General features: G+C 45.3%; 1 long non-coding RNA gene across 17 annotated transcripts in view; it reads right to left on the reverse strand.

The window, feature by feature from the left end:
- The window catches only part of LOC136494714 (uncharacterized), a 39110-nt gene continuing 15716 nt past the window's right edge, over positions 1 to 23394 (reverse strand). For 4 of the 17 annotated variants that reach the window (XR_010768681.1, XR_010768672.1, XR_010768677.1 and 1 more), the window contains 11 exons: positions 19840 to 19956; positions 19567 to 19607; positions 14677 to 14712; positions 14419 to 14538; positions 13202 to 13344; positions 12353 to 12460; positions 10672 to 10963; positions 9605 to 10579; positions 7105 to 7173; positions 1266 to 1418; positions 3 to 190 (listed from right to left, as the gene is read on the reverse strand). This is a non-coding gene — a long non-coding RNA (uncharacterized lncRNA). Of the gene's footprint in view, positions 191 to 1265; positions 1419 to 7104; positions 7174 to 7220; positions 9482 to 9604; positions 10580 to 10671; positions 10964 to 11652; positions 12008 to 12352; positions 12461 to 13201; positions 13362 to 13968; positions 14539 to 14676; positions 14713 to 19566; positions 19608 to 19839; positions 19957 to 23394 lie in introns of those variants that run through there. The other 13 variants (XR_010768666.1, XR_010768669.1, XR_010768678.1 and 10 more) reach the window with 11 other exon arrangements.

Here is a 23394-nt window from a genome sequence, read left to right on the forward strand (position 1 = left end):
GTTTGGTAAATAAAGCGGAAGCAAATAAGTTTGAAGATAAAGTTTCCAACATAGTTTGATACAGTGCCAAACCAGATCACGGTCCGCAAAAGCAAAGATAGGGATTACTTAAGAAGCCTGCCCAAGGCTTACTCCTCATCCACAGCGGGATAGAAGCAACTCTTGCAATACCCATGATACACAGTGCCATCTGCAACAATGGAAAAATAAACCCTGAGTATGAGAAGGTACTCAGCTAGACTTACCCGTCATGAACCAGAAATAAAATGACTCCAAGGATCATGCAAGGCTGTATAAGTGGACGTAACTTGACAATATTTTGCGTAAAAGGCAATTTACCCGTTTTACAATTATGATTCCTTTATCAAGTTAATTATAACTATCCATTTCTAGATTAGCAACTATCCTGTGCCAAACATGCGGTATATCATTTAGAAGCATACAATAGTAACCATAGTAGGTATTGTAATTCCATATTCATCCGAACTATCATGTTTCATAATATAGTTGCTACGATGTTGGGACTAGCCAAGTTTCTCACTATCTGAGAGAGACGGCGATTCAAATCGATTTCAACCAGCTGGGAATTTATTCCTAACACAAACCCAGATCTACCAGCCACGATAGTCTTAGGTCACCTTTGGTATAACTCAGGTACACATTTCGCGGGTCCGTACCGCGCCGCACAATCTGGAACACCAGATGCCAGGACGCTCAGGCCAAGCCTGCCCTTGGGCTCAGTCTGATCGTTCCCCGGAAGGAGCGCACAACAGAACGGTTCCCGGCCTGAGTTGAATTACTCGGCTTCGCGGTCGGAACGAGTTATCCGGCCAGCTAAGTGAGAGGCATGCGTTCAATCTTATCAGAAGCGCCAACAACAGTACGGTCCTTAATCGACACAGACGGGGATAAGTCTACACCCAAGACCTCCATGTCTTGTTGCTTCTCTATCGACTTCCCGTCCGGTCTCAATTTACTTTTACCTCATGGTTCTGTTCCATGATAGCAGATATAGCTAACCGTGCTCCAGTATCCACCTATATCTCGCAGGTGACAGGGCATCACCCGACTTCTACCGGTCTAAGCATGGCTAAGCATACATATTCGATCCTGGACCTATACCGGTTAAAGGTGTAATATCTGGACAAGGGAAGGTACATGCATCAAGTGGTTTCATTCAACTCTTATAACCTAATGCATCAATCATAAATACGTAAGTAAACATTTGTAAATTATTGGGAGACTTATAATGCTCCGGGGCTTGCCTCGCAGAAAGGAAGTAGGGCGATGGTCAGGACACTCCGGAAGCTCTTCAGGGTTCTGCTCCACGCCTTCGGGAGCTGCGGCTTGCGGATCCTCCTGCGGGTTCCCTTCCTCTGCTTCTTCGAATTCCAGCAACGTGATCTCTTCCTCCGATCCTAGATGCATGAGTATGGTATAAGTATTATGAATGCATATATGTTAACAAGTGCATCACATTGTTTGAGTAGGTACATATCTCTTCTCGATTATTACTTAATTACTTCTACAATGCATCGACTATGCCACAAACAGTAGCTACTTGTTTCACTCATAACTAGAGTTCTACAAATCCAAAAACAGTGATCCTGGACTTTCTGGAAAGCTTATCAAATTCTCTACAACTTTGTTATTAATAATTTTTACAGTACACGTCAGTTTCAACATGCAACTCATCACACTCTAGAATCAGTCCGGAAACTATTTAACATGCAATATAAAGTAATAATACTTCTACTTCATGTAATCATTCAAAATTTGACAACATAGACTCTACCACCAGTTTAAGCATACCAAATACAGTTAAGATAATATAATGGTGAAGCCCAAACTATTTATTTAATTGCCTTTATTATTTTATTTAGATATCTAGGTTAAATAATAAACATATATCAGATGTACTTCATAAATTTCCAAAAATTTACAGTGCCTTACTAATGCTATCAAAGGATTACTATAAAAATTTCATGTCATTTTACTAAGTAGAACATTCTGTACAAAAATGATAAGGCAGCAAGGCTTGAAATAGCATAAATGGAAAATCCCATTGAAAAGTGTCAAGCAACAGATTTCCTATTTTTCTTAACATCCATAAGGTACTAGGATTACCTCCAACAAATTTCATGAATTTTGGACTCATAAATAATTTATAAAAATTCATGCAAGGATTAACTATTCATAAAAGAAAAATCTATAACTATAAATCTACACATGCACTGGCCTTCAAATTTTTACCAGAGTTCATATATGCTAAGACTAGCTTACCACAAAAATTTCAAAATTTTTGGAGCACAGGAACTCTAGATATAAAATAAACAAATTTAAATGCATTCAAAAGCACCTTTCAAATCCTTATTTAAATCTCCAAAAATTTCTACTGTTGAAACCAAGAACATATTTTTCTTAAATACTACACTTCCTAAGCAACACAACCATATTTATTTCACAATTTTAGGAGCTACCAAACTGAAGATACAAAATTCACAAAACAAATCAAAATCTGGAATATTTGAACTAGCCCTCAATACTGCCGTCGCTGACCAGTGGGACCCGCTGGTCAGGGGACCCCACGCGTCAGTGACACGAAACAGGGCAGCGGCGCTGCTTGGTACTGCGCGGCTATGGCTCGTCGACGGCGAGCTTCGCCGGCGGTGAGGTCATCACGACACATTCTACTGAGCAGCGCGCGTCGAACGACCTAGGTGGTGGCGGGTGAGGGTGGGTGGAGCATGCTCGTCGTCGGTGATGGAGGCACGACGGCGCTGCTTAATGCTGTGCCGGCCATCTCCGGCCATGGGAAAGCTAGGCGAGGCGCGCAACGGTACCACGGTGACCTAGCGACTCTATTTCAACAACAAAAGCTCCACGTAAAGCTCGGACGACGCATGGCTACGGCGCGGTGGCGTGGATTGTCACGTTCCACGCCGGCGGGACCACCAATGGAGGTGACACCATAGCACCGGCTAATACGCACCCTAACCAAATGCTAACGCTCAAAATCGAAAGGGAAGCGCGCGCGAGCCGAACAGTGGCGAGCTTGTCGTGGAGGCGGCCATGGCGGTCGGGGTTCCGGCGGGAGGGGAAAAAGGAAATACGCCCTCACCAAGGCGCAATAGAAGCAATCAACACGTCGTGGTGGTGGAGGGAGGTGCGGCGCAGCTATAGGCGAGATGGAGGCGGTTGTGGTGCGACGTAGCGCACGCGAGACGACAGCGGAACTGCTCGGCGCTGCGGGAGCTTGGCGGCTGCGCTGTGGGCGAAAGAGGAGCGAGAAAGCGAAACTGAGGGCGCGAACGGCTCGGCAAACGCTGGCGGGGTTAAGGCCGCGTCCAGGCGCGTCGTGGCCTGACCGGACAGAGCAATGGCGACGCGCGGCCATCGCCGCGGACACGCGGCGCGCAAGCTCTGCCGGTGGTCGGCCACCGAAGCCAACGTGCCGGATTTGATTCAGTTCGTTAGAAACGCGATGGCCGCCTGACAGAGCGAGTTGACGATGATTTATCTGCTAAACCAAAGCTCCAACGTGCAAACGATCTACACGACTTGTGTAGTCCTATATACCAGCTGCAACTTTGGTTCAAGGCACTTGTTCTAATTCGCAACAGAAACAGAGAAAAATCGTGCTCAAGGTTGGCCTGTCAGGCTGTCAGGGTTCCTGACTTAGCAAAATTCGTTAAGTGTTGAAAGCTGGATTTTGCTGGTTTTTGTGGGACCCATTCAAGCATGTTAGAAGCTAAATCAGTCCATGACCCAAAAATAAAAGTTGTTCCTTATGTCAAACACTACAACTTCGCTTTAGTGAACTCCTCCATGCAAGGTCTCTAACACCTAGTTCAACTTTAGTCAAACATGTCACTTTGAAATCATGATACATACTCAAACCATGGCTAAATGACCAAACTAGCCCTAGCACTAAATACCAAAGTTGTTCCTAATGATATCCTAAGCATGTTTGAGCAATTTGCAAGGCCATTCAAGCATTTCATGTAGTAGTCACTCATAGAGCTATTGAAAGTAATCACATGAAATATGCCTTAAAGACTTTCACCATGAAAAATGACATTCATGATCTATGTTCTATTTGTGAACCTAAGCATTGCCAAATATTTTTGGTGACTCAAATCTACCAAGTACATGTTTACATTCATGATCAGTTGCCTAAGTACAAAGAAACATGCAATAACAAGCAACGTTGCATATGTTTCAATTCAATGTTTCAATTGTAAATGCTTGTTTATGAATGCTTGATGACCATGCTCATGTTATGCAAGTCAAGTTATGCAAGGCTAACACCCAAGGTGTTACATCCGTCCACCAGGCATAGCCCCTCATAAACTTCTATTCCATGCCAGTAGGGCCAGTTCTTTACCTCTTCTTTCTTTGTGATTCGAAACTTTGTTAGTATACTCATCACAAAACTCCCAATCAAAACAAAACAAAATGGATTCATGCAAGCTATAACCTTTCCATCCATTCCCTTGTCGATGCCCACTCTATTTTGCCTTTTCTCCTCAATTTCTTCCTTGCCAAATGTCTTCCTAGTTCCCTTCATATCTCATTGTCGCCGGTACTAATGTGCGACCAGTAACTAACAAGCGGGGGAAATCCATCAGAGTTGACATGCCCCAACCTGGGCCTGGGCTTCCATTTCAGTCCAAGCGGGGCTACAGCCATGGCACATATAAGGGCAGCCGTTAGGGTTCATGGAACCCTAACCGCTCCTCCTGGCAGTCCGCCACCGGTGCATTGCTACTGCTTGTGTCATCCATCGCCACTAGAGCCAAATCTTCACTAGCCACCACCGCGAGTGCAGAGCCGGTCGGGGCCAAGCCGTAGCTGTAGCGCGGCTGCCGTCGTCACGACTGGATGTCACCACCACCAAAATCCATTGTCTCCACCTTGTGTCTCCTCGTCCTCCTCCTATGGCAAGCTCAAGCCGAGACCCTCGCTCTAGCCATGGAGGCTGGCTGACGGTGCAGTCTCTGGCGAGCTCCGCCACAAGGGTCATTCCTACAAGCCTAGCTAGAACGATAGATCCACCTCCGTTGGTCCTTCCTAGGCCACTCAGAGGCGGGGAACCACCCCCTCCATAGTAGAGGAAGAGAGGTACCTGGCTTCGAGGGTGTTCCCCAACGGGAGGCCACTTCGACGTCAGTGTAGGAGTACGAGCGGATCGAAGGAGGGCCGGCTGGAATGCAACGTCGAGATCATAGGCGAATCTAGCTGGCCACATCTCTTAGGGCTCGTTCGGCTGGTTGAAAAACCAGCCGGATTTCACTGTGCGCGGATGAAAAACACTATTCACTCTCACAAATTCATCCAGATTCATCCAGATTCCTCCAAATTCCTCCCAGCGAACAGGGCCTTAGTCGCTTGGTTGTTGAAGAGTGGAGAGGCTACGCAGCAGGGTCGGCAGAGTCAATGAGGAGCTCTCGCCCATGGTCTTGACAAATAGCGTCAGGCCATGCTCCAGGCATATCCCAAGGGTGAGCAGCGGTCGAGATAGTAGGCGTCACATCAAACGACGGGCGCCCCTCCCTCTAGTGCGCATCGCAAGGAAGCAACAAGGAAGGGCCCGCTAGTGGATGTCGTGGAGCGCACGGCGAACGACGCTCTACAACATGTGGCGGCGAAGGCCTCTAGCCTGAAGGCCTCTGACCATTGAAGTCTCCACTACATTGACGATGGTGTCCACCATGGAGTTCATCGAAGGTAATGGAGTTGTCATCCTTTACCTTGCAGTGAAGGTAGCGACGCCGGCGAACTTGTCTCCGACGAGTCCTTCAACAATGACACCAGCAACCCTCTCTCGCGAACTCCTTCTCTTGTCTCCTCATAGCGTAAGTGGAAAAGCGACATGTCTAATAACATGTTGAATGTATGTGAAAATGTATGGATGAAATGATGAACAGTGAATGCATATATACATGCCCAGAATGGGCAATTGTTTTGTGAGTGAAGTCCCTGACGTCTCTCTGTGCCTACAAGAACCGCCATTAGCAGTTGCTAATGACACGATTAATCTAATTTATCACTAACTAATTTATCTTAACAATACTTATTACTTAGCGCTATTATTATACTACAACATGATATCGAACCATTCACTGTATATAACCAATAATGAAAAAAAACCGCTACAGAAAATAGGCCAAACTGAAGATTTATGGCCCTGAATGTAAAGGATATGTGCTGGAATTAGGCACTCCTAGTTAGTCGGAATGCCTAAAAAAATTGGAAGACGTATTTAGTAACTTTGCTTATTGGAGGATCAAAATCCTCCTGTGTTGTTCAAAATGTCTGTGCCACTAACTAAACTTCTAGAGAAATTTAGAGGCTATTTGGATAAATGGCCTGATCATCTAGGTCATCTCAAAATACGCAATGAACATTTTGGAAAATTCTTAATTGCAGGTAATAAGTAGTATACCATAATGAACACATTATTTTAATCAAATACTATATTATTCATTTGTTCAAAAACCTTTTGATCAAATACTAAACAGTGGCAAATCCAGATAGGTTAACATGAACCAGTATAGTTAAATGCCGTCCTAGTTATTTATCTAAGGAACTAAACATAGAGATGAAAATAAAACAAATAGTATGTGTCCTTCCTATTGGAAAGAATTGGGTCACAATCTGCTAGCTCTTTCTAGATAGAAGCTAGAATTCTAAGGCCATATAGTTTGAGTTTGTTGAGATAGGTATGGTCTTGCTATGGCCATAAAAGTACCGCAAAGATGATCCATAATCATCAGTCATATATTGTAGTTTAAGGGAAATATAGGTAGGCTAACCTAGCAAATTATTTCGTATCGCAATGAACACCAATCACTCGTAAATGCAAGCTATTATGACCAAATCAGTTTGCATGAGACAAAATTGATAGCCTGGTATGCAGGAACATTCATTCATTCCTAATCTGAAAGCCTAAAAATAACAGAGAAAATTTAATACAGGTACACCAAACTCAAACAAAAACCTTCAAGCCTAAAACCAAACTGAGTTTGAAACTATGAATTATCTGAGTGCACAGCTCAATTAACTGATCACCGGAATTGGTCTAAGTGAATAAAAAATCACCGTGAATGCAAGTCACCTAACACCAAATGTGGTACAGGAGATGCAGCACGAGACAAAGAAGAGGAGAACCTGCACAGACCACAGACATTGAAATAAGAATAATGCTGTGGTATGCTATGGAACATTCATAAGACAATATAGCATATTAAAAAAAAAGAACACTGAAACAACATCTGCTCAGCGCAACACAACATCTGCAGCTTGAAGGAATCTAGATCTCCTAACTTTCTTGTGAAATAGAGACAGCCATTGAAGTAAAGAGATTTCTTTTGCTTTTGAGAAATAGTCATTGAACAATTTTTTCATAAGAAAGCAACAACAATGCACAAAATTCTGGTTGCAACTTATTGCTACTACATAGACAGCCCTGTGCTACCATTCAGTCGCTAAATCATAGCACTTCAGTAATCCAGCTTCACCTAATGTGGGCTTGCTTCACTCAAAACATTGGATCCTATAGGAAACATATATTTCCTTCCGGCGGCTAGAACCTCTCTGTATAGTTAGACTGGAAGGTAACATCAAACTTAGAATTGAAAGCTCGACAAACAGGAACTCAGATTTTACAGGATGAGTTTGAGTCCATAGTGTAATACTTGACTATAATAGCACAGGCTATTCATATTATAGCTTCAGTCCATAGTGTTATTCTTGACCATTCCACAAGCTATTCAGAATAGAAAGCTTGAACAACAGACAACTGAAATAAAAATATCGATGGTGCTGCATAGCCTGTCAAATGGTTTTGAGCTGTGTTATTACTCTCTAGACTGAAAAGTAACCCACATAAATATTGAAGGTATTACTCCCTAGATTTATAAACAGTGTAGCACAATTATTAGGATATGTACCCATTTAAAAATAGACAATAGAGGAAATATTTCCTTTTTAATCTAAATGATTAAGACTGAAATGTCCTCTATGTTAACCTGTACCTGTTACAAGACTAAAAGGTTCCTGCCGGATTAAGAACAGGGATGAGCAGGGAGGGGTACTGCCATCAAGGGGCAAGCCATGGTTGCCATCAAGGCAGCAGTGATCGGAGCTATCCGTGAGTACCCAACTTGGTGAGATGCAAGCCTAAAATGATGCAAGACTTTTGTAACATCTAAAACTATAATCCATCAAACTCAATGATAGAAGCCGGCTACATATAACTGAATGGCCAAACTGCAGATCATCTGATGGTCAAACCAAAGATTTGTTTGATGGCAAAACTAAAGATTTGTTTGATGGACAAACTGAACTGAGACTGAAACTATGAATGGCTGAAGCTCAACAGATTGAAGCTGAAGATTGTCTTATGCACAAACTGAACACAAGATTTCCTAATAAAACAAAACACAAGATTTCCTGACTCCAGCATACAAAAATATCTTTAAGGTCGTTGATGTACAGAACTTGGCATAGAATGGGCCAGGTATACTAGAGTTAGTATGATAGTATAGTTTGGAGTCATTGGTTGTGCCCATTTTGTATCTTGAAAAGTGAAAGTTCCATGGCGGCTGAAAACTACAGGTAGACTATGTTATTCAATCAACTGTCATTACTACAGTAATGCACATCTGCTTATCTTCATGGTCAACAAATGATGACATGGAAGATGTTGAGCTTGAAGTGGTAAGATTGAAGCTTGCCCATTATGCAGCAGAAAGATAGCCACAAGTACATGGCCTGATGACCATCTTGAGCAATGCTTTCTCCCTGTTTATTTATGTAGTTTTTGCCAGTTTTATTTAGTAAGAAAAATATTTAAAATCTATTTGTCGACTTCCATTTTTAAGGTGCTTTTAGGCTAATACATGTTTTCAGTTTTTTTTAAATAGAAACAGCTCTGTCCTTGAAAGCTTGAACTTGGCTTGAATCGAATTGAAATGCCAGATAATATGCACAGAGACAAACAATTTTGTTCCAGCCAAATCTTGACCTGATCAGTTGGATCAGTGATTAACTTACTGTTGATGCAAAACACATTCATGGCAATGGCATCCAACTCACAATTACTAGTGGTAGCTAAAGGATAATGGATTGCCATTTTATATGGTGGCCTGAACTTTGAAAAATTGATTGCTTATTGGGAGTGAAGAACTTCCTGTCTTGGTTGTTGAAGCGTAGTCTCTTATGAATTATCTTGTGTTTCTTAATATTTACTACAGTAATGCATATAGCAACAAGATACTTCACCATTGCCTGTGTTTGCCGCCTTCTCAAACTGAAGGTTTGCCATTGGAGCATTAGTTTAAAAAAATGCTCTTCAACTAATTAATGAATTATACAGAAGGCAGAGATGAGACATGAGAGACATTGAACTAAATGCGCCATTGGAGATCGCAGTTAACACATGATCCATCAAGATTGTTAACGGAACGCATATGTCCTACAAGAAAGGCAATACAATAAAATTCTCAATGCAATAACATTCAGATCAAAGCACACAGAACCACAGGCGCAAATGTAATTAGATAAGATCCGAATAAAGGGAAGAGAAGGGGTGGACAACCTGTTGGGTTGCCGACGAAGAACTGACGAAGACCCGAGCGCCTGGCGTGCGGTGCAGCGCCTGCCCACACCCCCACCCCACCCCCGCGGCAGCAGCGCTGGTCGTCTCGGCACTTCGCGCTGCCCAAGAATGTGGTCCGGGCGAACGCGCACGGATCGAGCGAAGGGCGGCACACCGATCCGCAGCACCGGGTGTGCGGGCAGGAGGGAAGAACCTAAGGAGGGAGGGGGCGACGGCGCAGCCGTAGCGGTGGAGACGTGGAGTCGCCAGAGAGAGCAGGCGGGAAGGGCGGGAGGGGCGCGGTCGTGGGCTGCCGCTCGATCCGTTATTTTTGGAGAGGAGCTTGACCGGGTCGCACAGCTGTTAAAAATTTCAGGCGCCGGGCGAGTGGCAGATGGGGTGAAGCGAAATTAGTCGGGCAGATATATATCTCTCCGCAATTTTTTGTTGCAGAAGAAGAAATAGATTGTGTAGTTATTTCCATCAATTTGTCATAAACCCTATGACGGGCTTCCTTATTCGAAAATGAACCAATCCTGCTATCAGCAAATTGCAAGTGCTCCTGTGTGTAATATATAGTGTGCATTCTCTCGATAATTGATTTATCTCTAGTCTTTCGCTTCGTTCAATGGCAAAGTTTTCTCAAATCCCATGGCACATATGGCAACGTACAGGGAATTCAGGTAGTATATATATTGCATTTCGGCAGTTCATCTCCAGTTTTATTCATATCATATACTAAAATACTAAATACACGACCGTATTATTAGACGCTTTGGTTATAGGTACAGCTTAGCATTTCACTGTGCGTCCTGGAGAGTTGCATCGTAGGTCGACCTTAGGCAATACTGTAGTTCCAACTCTTTCTTTACCGGCCGTGTCGAGGCAGCTTTTAGGGCCGACGTGGGATATCTCCGCTCGTCGGTGGAGCCGGTATAATACGACCGCGGGCGTGGATGGTGGCGGGAGCCGACACTTGAAATGATGCAGCCATAGTGTAGTGTTTTGGCAGTTAGTACACCATATCATGCCACAAGATTAGAAAAGAGCAGTTCAGAATAACTAACCATAAGCATCGCGGGCTCCATGGCAAAGGGAGCTGCTCAGGATAACGGTGGAGACGACGAGCAGTAGCGTGACCCGCAGGATCGCGAGACAGGCGGTTTTGGTGCGGGATGCCATTGCGTTTGGCTTCCTGCGCCAGTTAAATTCTCGTCCCCAGCCTTGTGAGATCGAGATATATGCTGCTGCTTTGCTTAAACTGCCATCTCGGAGGTCGTCGTTATAGGCATCGAACACATCTCGATCATCCGAGACTTTTATTTGGCATGCATATATATATATATTTCCTTTGATTGACTGCAGCGGAGCAAGCAATTTAAGTGGAAACCGGGAAGTCTGGCAGTCAGTGAGCTGGAGATTTTTCTCCAAGAAAAACAGAAGATGACTATGACTCGTTTCCTGGGCACCGTAGGTTTCGAGTCAGGTAAGGTTGGCCCTGGCCGTATCCTGAACCGGGCGAGACCGGCCAAGTAAACGAACGAACCGAGCCGACCGAACAAACAACGGCAGCTCTCGACGACCTTGACCCCCGACGAGTACGCCCCTTCCAAATGTAACCGTAACCACTACTAACCCAGGCCGTAGGCCTGAGCTCTTCTTGAGCAGCCATCTGTCCCGTCTCGATAATAAGTGTTCTAGCTCTACACTCTCTAGCTTTACTATTCGCTCTCTATTTGCGTTGATGCTAATTGGTGGTAGGAAATTGCCTACCTCGTTTCAAATTATAAATTATTGTTGGAAACTGATACCCTAGTATTTTGGATGTATTCATTGGCGTATGATGTGACTGTGTTCCTTTAAAAGGGTGAGTGGACGTGAGTGGCATTTGTGTTTGTAAAGGTATACATTATATATTATTTTTTAGAAAAAATGTCCATCTTTAACTTATTAACTAGTACATTGCGCGCGTGCTGAAGTGAACGACTGATGTCGTCGTGAAACATACATGCTGAATAAATGGACTGAAGAGGATTAAGAGCAGGGTGGATAATGATTACACTGTATAGGAACACTGATTTTGTACAATGGGTTTCATGGTTAGCAGTAGCGCTGTCTAGAACATAACTATACAAATTTTGTACAAGCAGTTCCTTTTGGACTAACTGGCCATTTGGATGCTTCTTTGCATATCAGCTGTTTAGTATTTTGGTTCATGGTCTGAAAGGCCGCTGTCGAAGGGCACGGAGCTCCGCCTGGGGGAGTCTTATGTTTACAGATGGTGGTATATTATTCTTTTTTTGTGAATTTGTGAAAAGAATATGGGTGTTCTGTGTGAAGAAGGGTTTACCGGTGATCTGGTAGTGGCACATCAGCACATGCATTCTGTGTGGTAGCTGCAGCCTGAAAAGTAATCTGTGAAGGAACTGTTTGGTTTGATGTAATAGTGGATTATTTTATGGTTTGTTAAAATATTGACATTGTTCTGTAATGTACTGCTTGCAAAAATGTAGGAGTGATATACCCAAGGAATAAAATGCGGACGCATCTTCATCCCTTAGTAGTAGGAGCAACTTATGATTAATGACAATAATTGCATAGTTCATCGTATATTTTGATAGATGGGCAAGAAAATACTCTATGTAATAATAACTAACACAATCGATACTTGAGATGTTTTTCATGTCAATGGATATGCAGAATTAGTTCTCAACTGTGACTCAGATATTTGGAACCAAGAAATCTTACCCAGTGACACACAAATTCACCGATGAGTGTGCTCGCCAACTCTGGTTTTCTGGTAAAGATAACCTGAGTTGGTTTGCCAATCAATATTGCAATGTGGGCTGCAAGATCCTGAAATGTAGTGTTTTGTGAGAACATATAATATTGTGTAACATGAGTTTAAATAATCTGAGAATAATCCATGGGGATTATTTATGGCTAACATCTATGAGGGCCATGTAAATTCTAGGGAAAATGCACCAGACAATGTAATTTTTCTTTTGAAAACAGCAACAATGTAAATCAAGCCAATATCCCCAACTGCTGAAACAGTAGGGATAAAAAATGGAAAAGAGAAAAAAGGGCAGGGCTAGTAGTTGCGCAGGAGGTTGAACAAACCAGAAAAATGAAAAAGTCCATTGGTATCATTTCATTTCATTGTCTGAATTCCCCAAGCTTTGTAACTTTACATGGACTACGATACATTAAGCTCCAAGAATCAATCATAGATGCAATGTAGAAATACTCTGATAATTTAGAATCGATTTTTTTTGTTTATCTCTAGGAAAATAACGGAAACATATTTTTCCATATTCATGGAGGATAAATCAAAAGAAAATCCAACAGCCATGCAAAAGCACCTTTTTTGTTAAAGATGATGATCGCTGAACCATATTGCAAGAATTTTATAAAAGGGACCACTTAGCTTTGTGCAATCGGTGGTTGGTGACAAGCTTCTTTCAAAAAAAATGCAGTTACTTTTAGTAGTTTCTGTTCTAGTTTGCATAAATTAATACAAAGAAAGTCTACGTATAGGAAATCAAAACAGAAATCTATTTTTGCATCTAACTTGTAACTATTTTTGCATCTTACCGCCTATGACCGGAAGGTCCCGGGTTCAAGTCACGGCCTCCTCGCATTGCACAGGCGAGGGTAAGGCTTGCCACTGACACCCTTCCCCAGACCCCGCACAGAGCGAGAGCTCTCTGCACTGGGTACGCCCCCTTAACTTGTAACTATTTTGCAAACATGCCTTCAGTCACATTGAGGATAATGAAGAAACCATCACTACGAATGGAGTGACAGTAAAAAAAAACTAGCATAGCTCCAAGGAAGAAGCAGGAATTAAGCATGCATCATATCCTGAAGTGTGCAATTTTCTAGTGGGTCAAGGCAGAAGGTGGTGCTGCATATTGACCTATTGGTTAATTGAGATTTCAGACAATATTCTCTTGCAACAAAGACTAAAGTTTGAACTTCAATGTGGAAGCAAAATTCGAGCAGACATCATTTTCCTAAGAACTAAGTACTTAACAGATCAAGTAATTTCTAAGATCATGTGACCACAAAATGACTGGCCTTGGCCAAGTGCCCAAGAGGGAATTGGGAGATGTGACCCTAAACCAAACCAGATTTGTCTGCCACTTTTGTTTGTTTATTGTCCTTTTATTACCATGGTAAATGCATTGGCCTTGTCCTGTACGAAAACAAACACATTCTTCATATATACACAAAAGCTCCATAACCAGCCCATGAAAATATACTCTAATTTTGACAAAAAGTGTGATTTTTATTACTTTGATAAAACAAAACAAACAATCTGAATGGTTCGTTGAGAGTAAATAGTAACAGGGACGTACTTATGGTGGTTCTTGTGGCCAACCTCACTGAATAGACCAACGCAGGCTAATTGCAGTAGCCAGTAGAGATGTTTACATGCAAGCAAAGAAAAAAGAATGGCTATTCCAGAAACATATGTGTGTGCACTTCTATTTAGGTTGGCACATGAAAAATTGCTACAGGCAAAGCAGGTAGCTATGAAGAAGAGAAAAGGTAAGAACTCTACTGCGAAGTCGGCAACGCAGCTATTGTGTTCCTACTATAGTATTATTTCTGTTAATAAAACATTCTTTGTAGGAAAGGCATGAGCATATGTGGTGAGACATGAAAACTGGACATGTGATGTGATGATTTGATTTCAGGTGTAGGGAAACATGGGAAATAAATAGAGAAAAACATCATCCTTTGATGCGCCACAAAAATGGTGCACAAAAAATCCATATAAACCAAATTACTTGTTGCCATCGTACCCAATTGCCTTCTGCCCCCATCGACCAATTGCACCATGTCTGATTCTAGACGATGAAACAAATGCGCCTCCAGCGACATTGGCACCAACAAGGAAACTCTCCTTTTTTCTCTAGCAAGATCTGTAATTATGTACACCCATGCGTACAAACAAAGGATCACAAATATCCAAAAAAGCAATAGCCACGACAGTAATGACGATATATCAACAAACGCATGAACACAACCAACAGGAGGTACACTAAGTTAGATGAACTGACCACTTTGTCATTATCATCTAGGCAAGATAGAAAATCCTGCAAGAAACAAAAGGACAGTTTCCAAATTAAGCTCCCTGCATAGGAACCGGGAACATGAACAGTGGGAAGCATATTAAATCAACTTTTAACCATAATGAATGCTGAAATATATCTGACTTCACATGTTTCTAAATGCAAGTATCTGTGTATATGTAGTCCATATTGCGCTGCAATTACATTAGATGAACTGGATTATATGTATTTTTCATTTTTTTAATGTACATAACATTTTGTCATGACCATATGAAAACAGAGATATTTTTACCAAGGAAATACTCTAACTCAGAAGGCTGCGAGTCTAGGCAACTACAGAAGGGTGTTGGTTGCTCTTCAATAATTTAATCTACCCATAGTCATAAGATCGGTAGTACAACAGCACATTATTAGAAAGAAAAACATGTGAAATTAGACAAATGTCAATTCATAATGAAATCATGTACCTCCACCAAATATTTCCATCCCTTGGCAAGAATGCTGCTTTATTGGCATGGGATCGGTTAAGAGGAGGATTTTTAAATAAATATATGATTATTGCTATCTATCACCATTTTGCAGGAATAATTTTTATGAGGCCTAACCAAAGAAACAGGACCATGATCTGTCATAGCTTTGCACAGTCCTGTCAATTTGAGAACAGGATTTTATTATAAATCAATGCTTGTATTTGTGTAGGCTGGATACAGAAAAATTAGGGCATAGTGCCAGTGCTTGTTTTGGGCATATAAAATGAAAGTGCAGATGTATATATATTGAGGGCTATCTATCGTCACACTGACAGATTTTTCCAAAATCTTTACTATCTAGTGCTGCAGAAGCAGGAAATAAGAATGCATTGATGAGTACTGCCTGCAACCTTACCCTTTGGGTCTGGTCAACTAGATGAAAAATGATCATGAAAGTACTGTGCAACAATGCTGATGCTTAATTATAGAACTATCTATCACACTCCTCAGATTAATAGTGTTACCCATTAGTGTTAGGGTTAATTAGAGATAAGGGTCGCTTACTTAAGGGTCAAGTAAGCCTTGCTTGGGAGTCCAGTAAACCTCTCTATATAAGGAGAGAAGATGTATTAATCTAATCAAGCAAGAATTAAGAAGGAAATTCCTTCCCCAGCCTACCTCGCGTGAACACCGCGGGTACTGTACCTCGACCGCCTCTCCCCCTTAATCCTAGCAACCACATAAAAATTTGGTACCAGAGACCTTGCCGATCATGGCCTCCTCCGCTGCCCCCATGTCCGCATCCTCGGGAGCACCCCTGACGTTGGAATCTTTGGTCGCCAACATGGCTGCAATTGCCCGCGGCATGACGGCCATGCAGGCGACCCTGGCCGCCCTCATCCCACCACCTCCCCCTCCACAACAGCCGGCACCACCACCACCTCCACAGCCGTCGCAGCCGCAGGCGATCTCCCCCTACGGCATGCCCCAGACCAGCGGGACGGGGGTGCCCCTCCACTTGCTGCGGTGGCCGGCCTCGCCGTCTCCCATCCCGTCGTGGGCGATGGGCTCGACGACTCCGCCCATCTACACGATGGCCACGACCCCTACACCGTCGGCGGCCGCAGTCACGGCGCCCTCCGGGGCACACCAGCCGCCCCCGACCAGCGGCGTCCTCTACGGCGGGGTGGACGACCCCCTGTTCCACGGCGGCAGCCTGCTGCCGACGCTCTCCGCCGCGTCGCCCTCGCTGGACAGCACTGGCGCGGCGCCCTCGGCCGCCGCACAGGACCCGTCGCCGCCCAAGTTCTACAAGTTGGAGTTCCCGATGTCAGGTTCCGATGAGCCAGCGCCGGATCCCTTCGCGTGGAAGATGCTTACCTGCCAGGTGTCGGCTACGGTGCAGCTACAGGCTGCTACGCGCGGCCTCCTAGCACGTCGGCGGGTGCAGGAAATGCGCGATCTGCAGTTGATTCAGCCCTGCACCCCTTCGCAGCTCCTCCACCTCGTTCTTCATCGAAAGCCCTCCGCTCTTCTCTGTGTAGTGCCGACCAGCAGCCGTTTGGCGGGGAGAAGGCGTGGGGTCACCAGCGAGAGCGCACCGCGTAGCGCCGTCGCATTCCGCCACTGGCCGTCGCGAGGGCACCTCCGCTGGTCGCTGTTGCGACCACTTCCAGGTGGCCATACACATGCACCCCTTTCGTCTACATGGTGTCCATGGGATCCAGGAGGCTGTACACATGCAGGTTTGGCGTGCAGATGGTGTCGGCGTGCGGATGGTGTCCACCTTATGTTCAGGAGTCAAAAAAAAAAAGTCCCAGTCCATTTCAGATTGAGAATAATAAAATAAGCCAATATGTAAAAGGCTTGTTTTTTAGGTGTTAGGAGTCGAGTCAGCGTTATAAGTTTGTTAGGTTGCAGCTTGAGGACGAGCTGCATGTCCATGTGGGGTGTAGTGTTAGGGTTAATGAGAGATAAGGGTCGCTTACTTAAGGGTCAAGTAAGCCTTACTTGGGAGTCAAGTAAACCTCTCTATATAAGGAGAGAAGATGTATTAATCTAATCAAGCAAGAATTAAGAAGGAAATCCCTTCCCTCTTGCTCGGCCGTGGGCAAGGCCCCCGGCCTGCCTCCAGCCTCCCTCGCGTGAACAGTACCCGCGGGTACCGTAGTTCCACGGGTACTGTAGCTCCGCCGCCTCCCCCCTCAATCCTAGCAACCACATAACAAATACAAAAATAGAACCAGCGATAATAGCCATATATAGGTATTAAGCAAAGATATTGCAAACTGTAACCAACTTGATAAAACCATTGCAACTATCACACACATGAATCTTCTTTTGTTTGGTCAGTTTCTTGCATGCTCTTTTTTATCCTAATTTCCTCCTGGCAGAAAACATCATGCAGATGCAAACAACAACAAATAATGACCAAGAGCAGATGCCTGAAGGCCTCAGAAACACGGATACGGCAGGGAAGGTGCGTATCCCGTATCGGATACATATACGATACGGATACGCCTGGGATACGGCCGGGATACGTATCCACGGCGTGTCCGCGTATCCCTGCTTATTTGGGCTGGAAACTAAGGAAAGGAAACGTTTCGGCCCAGTCGATACAGCCCAGCCCAACTTACCACCGTCCCATTCTTTGCCTTTGCCCTACTCCCGACCCCTCCCACGCGCAGTCCGCCTCACGCAGCCGCCTCCGCCTCCCGACTGGCCAACTCCCCCATGCAGCGCCCATGTCCGCCGTCCGCCGGCGACCAGCCTCTGCCCTCGCCGGCGACAAGGAGCCCCCGCGACGGCGACGAAGAGCTGCACCCCGCCTCCAGCAACGAGCCCCTGCGACGGCAACGAAGAGCTGCGCCCGGTCGGCTGCAACGCCATCGAGCCCCTGCGACGGCCTCCTGCGCAGGGATGCGCCGCTGCTCGCCGGCCGCCTTCGCCGAGCCTCCGGTCATTCCGTGCCATCCTCCTCCAGACCGCCACGCCGGGGAGCACTCACCAGTCAGTCATGGTCGCGGCCAGCTCCCGTGATGCCGGGGAGAGGATGATTCAACAGTAAAGCAAGCTGTTCTGCATGTACATCTGATGAGGACATCGCCACGCTGGACACACCGACGCCATGGTCTTTCCCAAGTTGCAATTCGTTTCCAACTCAGCTGCCACGTCGTCCTCGGATTCAGCAGACACGTCGTTACTGTTTCGGTCATAACTTCCTCATACGACATCGAAACGGGCCGTTCTTGGATGCGTTGGAAAGGGGACGACGATGCCGTCGTTTTGGATCTGGTCCCAGCTCCAGAAGGTCCGTGGATCATTCTGTGTGACCACGGCAAGGTGCTGCGTCACCTATTTGGGCCAACTTGGCCATGTATCGTGTCGGGCCTTAAGCCCAAGTTGTGGGCGCCCAACCCCTGGCCGTCCCCAACCCTAGGTCGAGTCTTAGACTATAAACACAGCCGCCGCCGCTGCTACACAATTGGGTTTTGTTTAGAGTTTAGTTTTCCCTCGAGAAACTGAATCGTTCATTGTAACTGTGGTGACAAATCCTTTTACAGTGATCTAGGGCCCCCGTTCTTGTTCTCCTCCACTGTGTCGATTAGTCCTTTGTAACCGAGTTCTTGAACCCTCTATTGATATTCGCGTCATTCATATTTGCAATTTCAGATTGCGTGTTTTACCTTCTTGCTTGTGCTCTTCGATTCGCTTGCAGGAAAAGCCTTCTTGGCGAGGTCAATCAAGTTGTGCTTGGTTGATAACCAACGGAGCGGTGATGTAACGGTTGCAGGGTTCGAATCGTGTCTGATTTGAAGCCGGATCGCCAACGTCGAGATCTCCACAAATCGAACTTACCGGCTACCTCTCGGAAGATCGGGCCTGTACTCATCAACATCCCCTTGCCTTTCTTGATCTACTCTACTTCTGCAGTTCTTGCTTTGTTCCTCACTTCCCCTTCCTGATTTACTGTTGCCCATTCTTGATTGCTTCATTGCAATAGGTGGCCTCTCCAAATTTGGTAGTGCTGGCACAAGCTAGTGCTAATCCTAGCATAGGATCCGTGGGCTGTGACTACCGACCACAATCTCAACAGAGAACAGACATTAGAATTTCCTGTGACTCAAGTTTTAGACTTTCACAGTTTTAATTTGTATTATTATTTATTTATTAAAAAAATAGTAAAATGTATCCGCGTATCATGTTTTCTAGAAAATTGCCGTATCCGCGTATCCGTATCCTTCCGATACCGATACGCGTATCCGTATCCGTGCTGCATAGTTGAAGGCCACCAATGATGAATAATTGATAGGATCTTTTTTATTAGCTTACTATATTTAATACATGCAAGATATTCAAGTATAAGCACCATAAATTATAAATGGAATATACTGAGATAGGTACAAACCTCTCTGGGAAACGCTGCACCAACCTATTTCCAAAAGCAACCTGCATCAAGGAACTATCACAAAGCAGCTGGAAAATTTAAAATTGGTCATGTCAACATGGTACAAATAACCTATAAAGCTCACATGGAACATCTATCACCCGGTTTTAAGAACAAAACCAGATACACACCATATGTGAGCCCAAAAAGTCAAATCTCACATATAGCTACAAATAAGGGTAATATCAATAGACAATGCTCAATATATAACGTACTTAGTATAAAGAATATAACCTTAGACAACAAACAGCGGAAAGACAACTCCGATCTTCGGGTGAAGACTCCAATCCATAGGTACGACTGACTGGTTGATCACAAGTCTAATTCCTCCAAACTCTAGCAATCTGGCACCTATACGAGATTTTTCCAAAGATTTAAAAAGTAAAGCAAGCATAAGTACATGTTCTACTCAACAAATATAACATGGGATTCATGGGGCTCAAATGGCTGACACTGATTTAACTGCGATTAGCTTTTAATAAGTCATGATTCTAACAATTGAGTAGCAACAAAGTTTATCACAAGCCCATGTAAACACATGATCAGATAAACATGAATTATGAATAATATAAACAATAATCATTATTGAGCATCTTCATCATCAGTATCATCAATATTCATCATCTATTCCGTAAGGGTCCAAGGCCGCTCGTGACCGTAAACACGGCTAATATACCAGTTTTACACTCTACAGAGGTTGTACACTTTCACATTGTGTCATAATTTACCCTTTCGCCTGAGGTAGCTAATCTCTTGACCCACTTCCAAGGAAGGTCGGCATGGTTCATTATGAAGCCTTTCAAAGATTCGTCTAACAAGTTAGAGCCATTAGATTCACTCGGTAAACAGATGTAGAGCCCCCCTTCCCGATGTCACAATAACGCATAGGCTTTACACAACGAGACAGAGACTGCACTATACCCGATTCGTCAAGCCATTCTTACGCCAATAAAGATAACCACTAACAAACTAGAAAACATCCTCATACTGAGCTAAAGCCAGAGTCATATAACCCTCACATTTGTACTGTAAGTCTCGGATGTTCACTTACAGATAAGTACTTAGGAACAAGAATTTAGAGCACCATAAAAACAGCCCAATGCTCTAGCCGCCTGATTCCCTGTTGCTAAAAAACATCTTTTAGTGTTTATTGTATATTCCATTAGTCAAGTTACAAGATCATGGCTTTAGTTTAAGCACTAGCATCATGCTACCCAATGCAATACCCCATAGGTAACAAGACACAAGGTCACAAAGCACTAGGAAATCCTTAATGGCAGTCAAGATAGACACATGCAGTATGAATTAAATGATTAAAGGTGTATAGGACAACAAGGAAGATCCCATGCTATAGTTGCCTTAAAACTCAGATCCTTCTACTAAATTGTAACCTCAAAAGACTTCTTCTGGATCACCAACTTCTATTTCATCAACGTACTTCTCATCGACTGGACATGATCATAAAGCATCACATAATCATACACGAAGCAAACAATAGATCTAAATTACAACAGTACACCAAACATAAAATCAAGATGAAAAGTTTGTAAAACGAATCTACGTCTCGCTACAAACGCACAGACGCGAAAAGCACTCTAATCGGAGCTATGATGAAAAAGATACATCTACCGATGAATTTGCTTTATACGTGGAAAAGAAAACTATAGGCTTCATTTATTTTAACTATATAAAATCATATATATAAGATATTTTATAAATAATATAAATTGAATTAAGTCAAATTTAGATTTGAATTATAAAACTAAAGTATAACAAATCACATTTTATTTATAAAATCTAGTTGCATAATTATTATTCAAAGTAAAGTTTAAACCATGAAATTCCAGAAATAGTGCATCGCGGCGCGCCATGCCGCGTGTCTCTCGGCCTCTGCAAACGACCGAGGCTCGCCGTCGTCACACGCAAGGTGCAACTGCGCCTCCAGGTCGTGAGGCACCGATCCCGGCACCGGCTGGTCGCCGAGAAGGTTCTCCAACGTACGGTACCGCAACGGTTCGCCGTCGTGGTACGCGTCGATGTGCTCCTCGTCGTGAGAGCGGAGTAGCGAGCTCAACTGGGCTGTGCTCGACACGAGCTGGTGTTGGAGTAGACGTGCCCGGAGAGGTGTCTGTCGGTGCTGGAGTGCGTGGCGGTGCCGGCTGTGGTGGAGCCGGCAAAGGACTCATCGCAGCCGAGGTCCTAGCTGGAGAGCGTAGTGCTGTCGGAGTAGCAGGCGCCAGGATCGGTGGAGGCTCGGAGACTGGGGTAGACGTGCTCGCCGAAGAAGAGCTGCCTACTCCTCCAGCTCCCTCGAAGTGGACGTACTCGATAGTGAAGTCGTCGTACGTCGGAGCCGAGCCGTCGTCCACCGCCTTGTCCCACGCCCATCCTCGCCCTTCGTCGAATACAACATCGCGCGCCGTGTGCACACGCTGTGTCTTCGGATCGAGGATGCAGTAGGCCTTCGAGCCCTCCGTGTAGCCGATGAACACTCCTGGAGTGCTCCTATCGTCGAGCTTGCTGATGTGGCCAAGCTCCTTGAAAACGCGAGGCAGCCAAAGACCCACAAGTGAGAGACCGTCGGCTTGCGCCCATGCCAAGCCTCATACGGCGTCCTGCCGTCGAGCGCCTTGGTAGGCGAGCGGTTGAGGATGTAGACGGCCGCCACCACCGCCTCTCCCCAGAAGACAGCCAACATACCCCTCTGCTTGAGAAGAGCCCGAGCCATCCCGACAACCGTCTGGTTGCACCGCTCGACGACGCCATTTTGCTGTGGGCTGTATGGCGCGGAGTAGTGGCGCTGAATGCCCTCATCAGCGCAGTACGACGCGAATTCAGCCGCCGTGAATTCGCCGCCGTTGTCGGTGCGCAGCACGTGCAGCTTGCAGCTACACTCCGCCTCCGCAGCAGCCTACGAGCGCCTGATGGCGTCCGCAGCCTCTCCCTTGCTGCCGAAGACCATCACCCACATGTAGCGGGAGAGGTCATCGACGAGCAGCAGGAAGTAGCGTCGTCCTCCCGGTGTGGCCGGTGTCACCGGGCCGCACAAGTCCCCGTGCACAAGCTCGAGCCTCTCCTTGGCTCGAAAGCTCGCCCGCTGGGGAAAGGGGAGTCGCCTCTGCTTCGTCAACACGCGAACGTCGCAGAGCTGCTCCACATGGTCGAGGCACGGCAGGCCTCGCACCATCTCCATGGCACTAAGCCGCTTCAGGGCCTCGAAGTGAAAGTGCCCGAAGCGCTCGTGCCACTGCCACGCCGTGTCATCCCGACGAGCAGCGAGACAGAGGGGTTGTGCCACCTGCACGTTAAGGATGTAGAGTCGATTTGCGCTTCTGGATACCTTGGCAAGAAGGCGACGACGGCGATCCCAAATCCTCATGACTCCATCCTCAACCACCACGCGCGAACCGTTCTCATCCAGCTATCCCAAGCTGATGATGGAGTTCCTCAACGCGGGGATGTAGTAGACTCCGGTGAGCAGCCTGTGCTCACCAGACACAGCGGTGAAGATGACGGAGCCGACGCCCTTGATCTCCACACCGGAGGCATCCCCAAACTTAACAGAGCCTCAGACGCTAGAGTCAAGCTCGGTGAAGAACTCCCGTCGACCGGTCATGTGATGGGTGGCGCCGGTGTCGAGGCACCAGAAGTCAGTTTTGTCGTTGTCGGAGCCGTCGCCGAGGAGGGCGTGTGCTTTTGGCTCGTCAAGGTGGAGGAGAGCCGCTGCGGCCAGTGCCGCTGGAGATAGCTCGATACTTGCATGTGCCATGAACAGAGCTGGCTCCTCCT

The sequence above is a fragment of the Miscanthus floridulus genome, chromosome 11 (assembly GCF_019320115.1).
Source record: "Miscanthus floridulus cultivar M001 chromosome 11, ASM1932011v1, whole genome shotgun sequence".
Lineage (NCBI taxonomy): Eukaryota > Viridiplantae > Streptophyta > Magnoliopsida > Poales > Poaceae > Miscanthus > Miscanthus floridulus.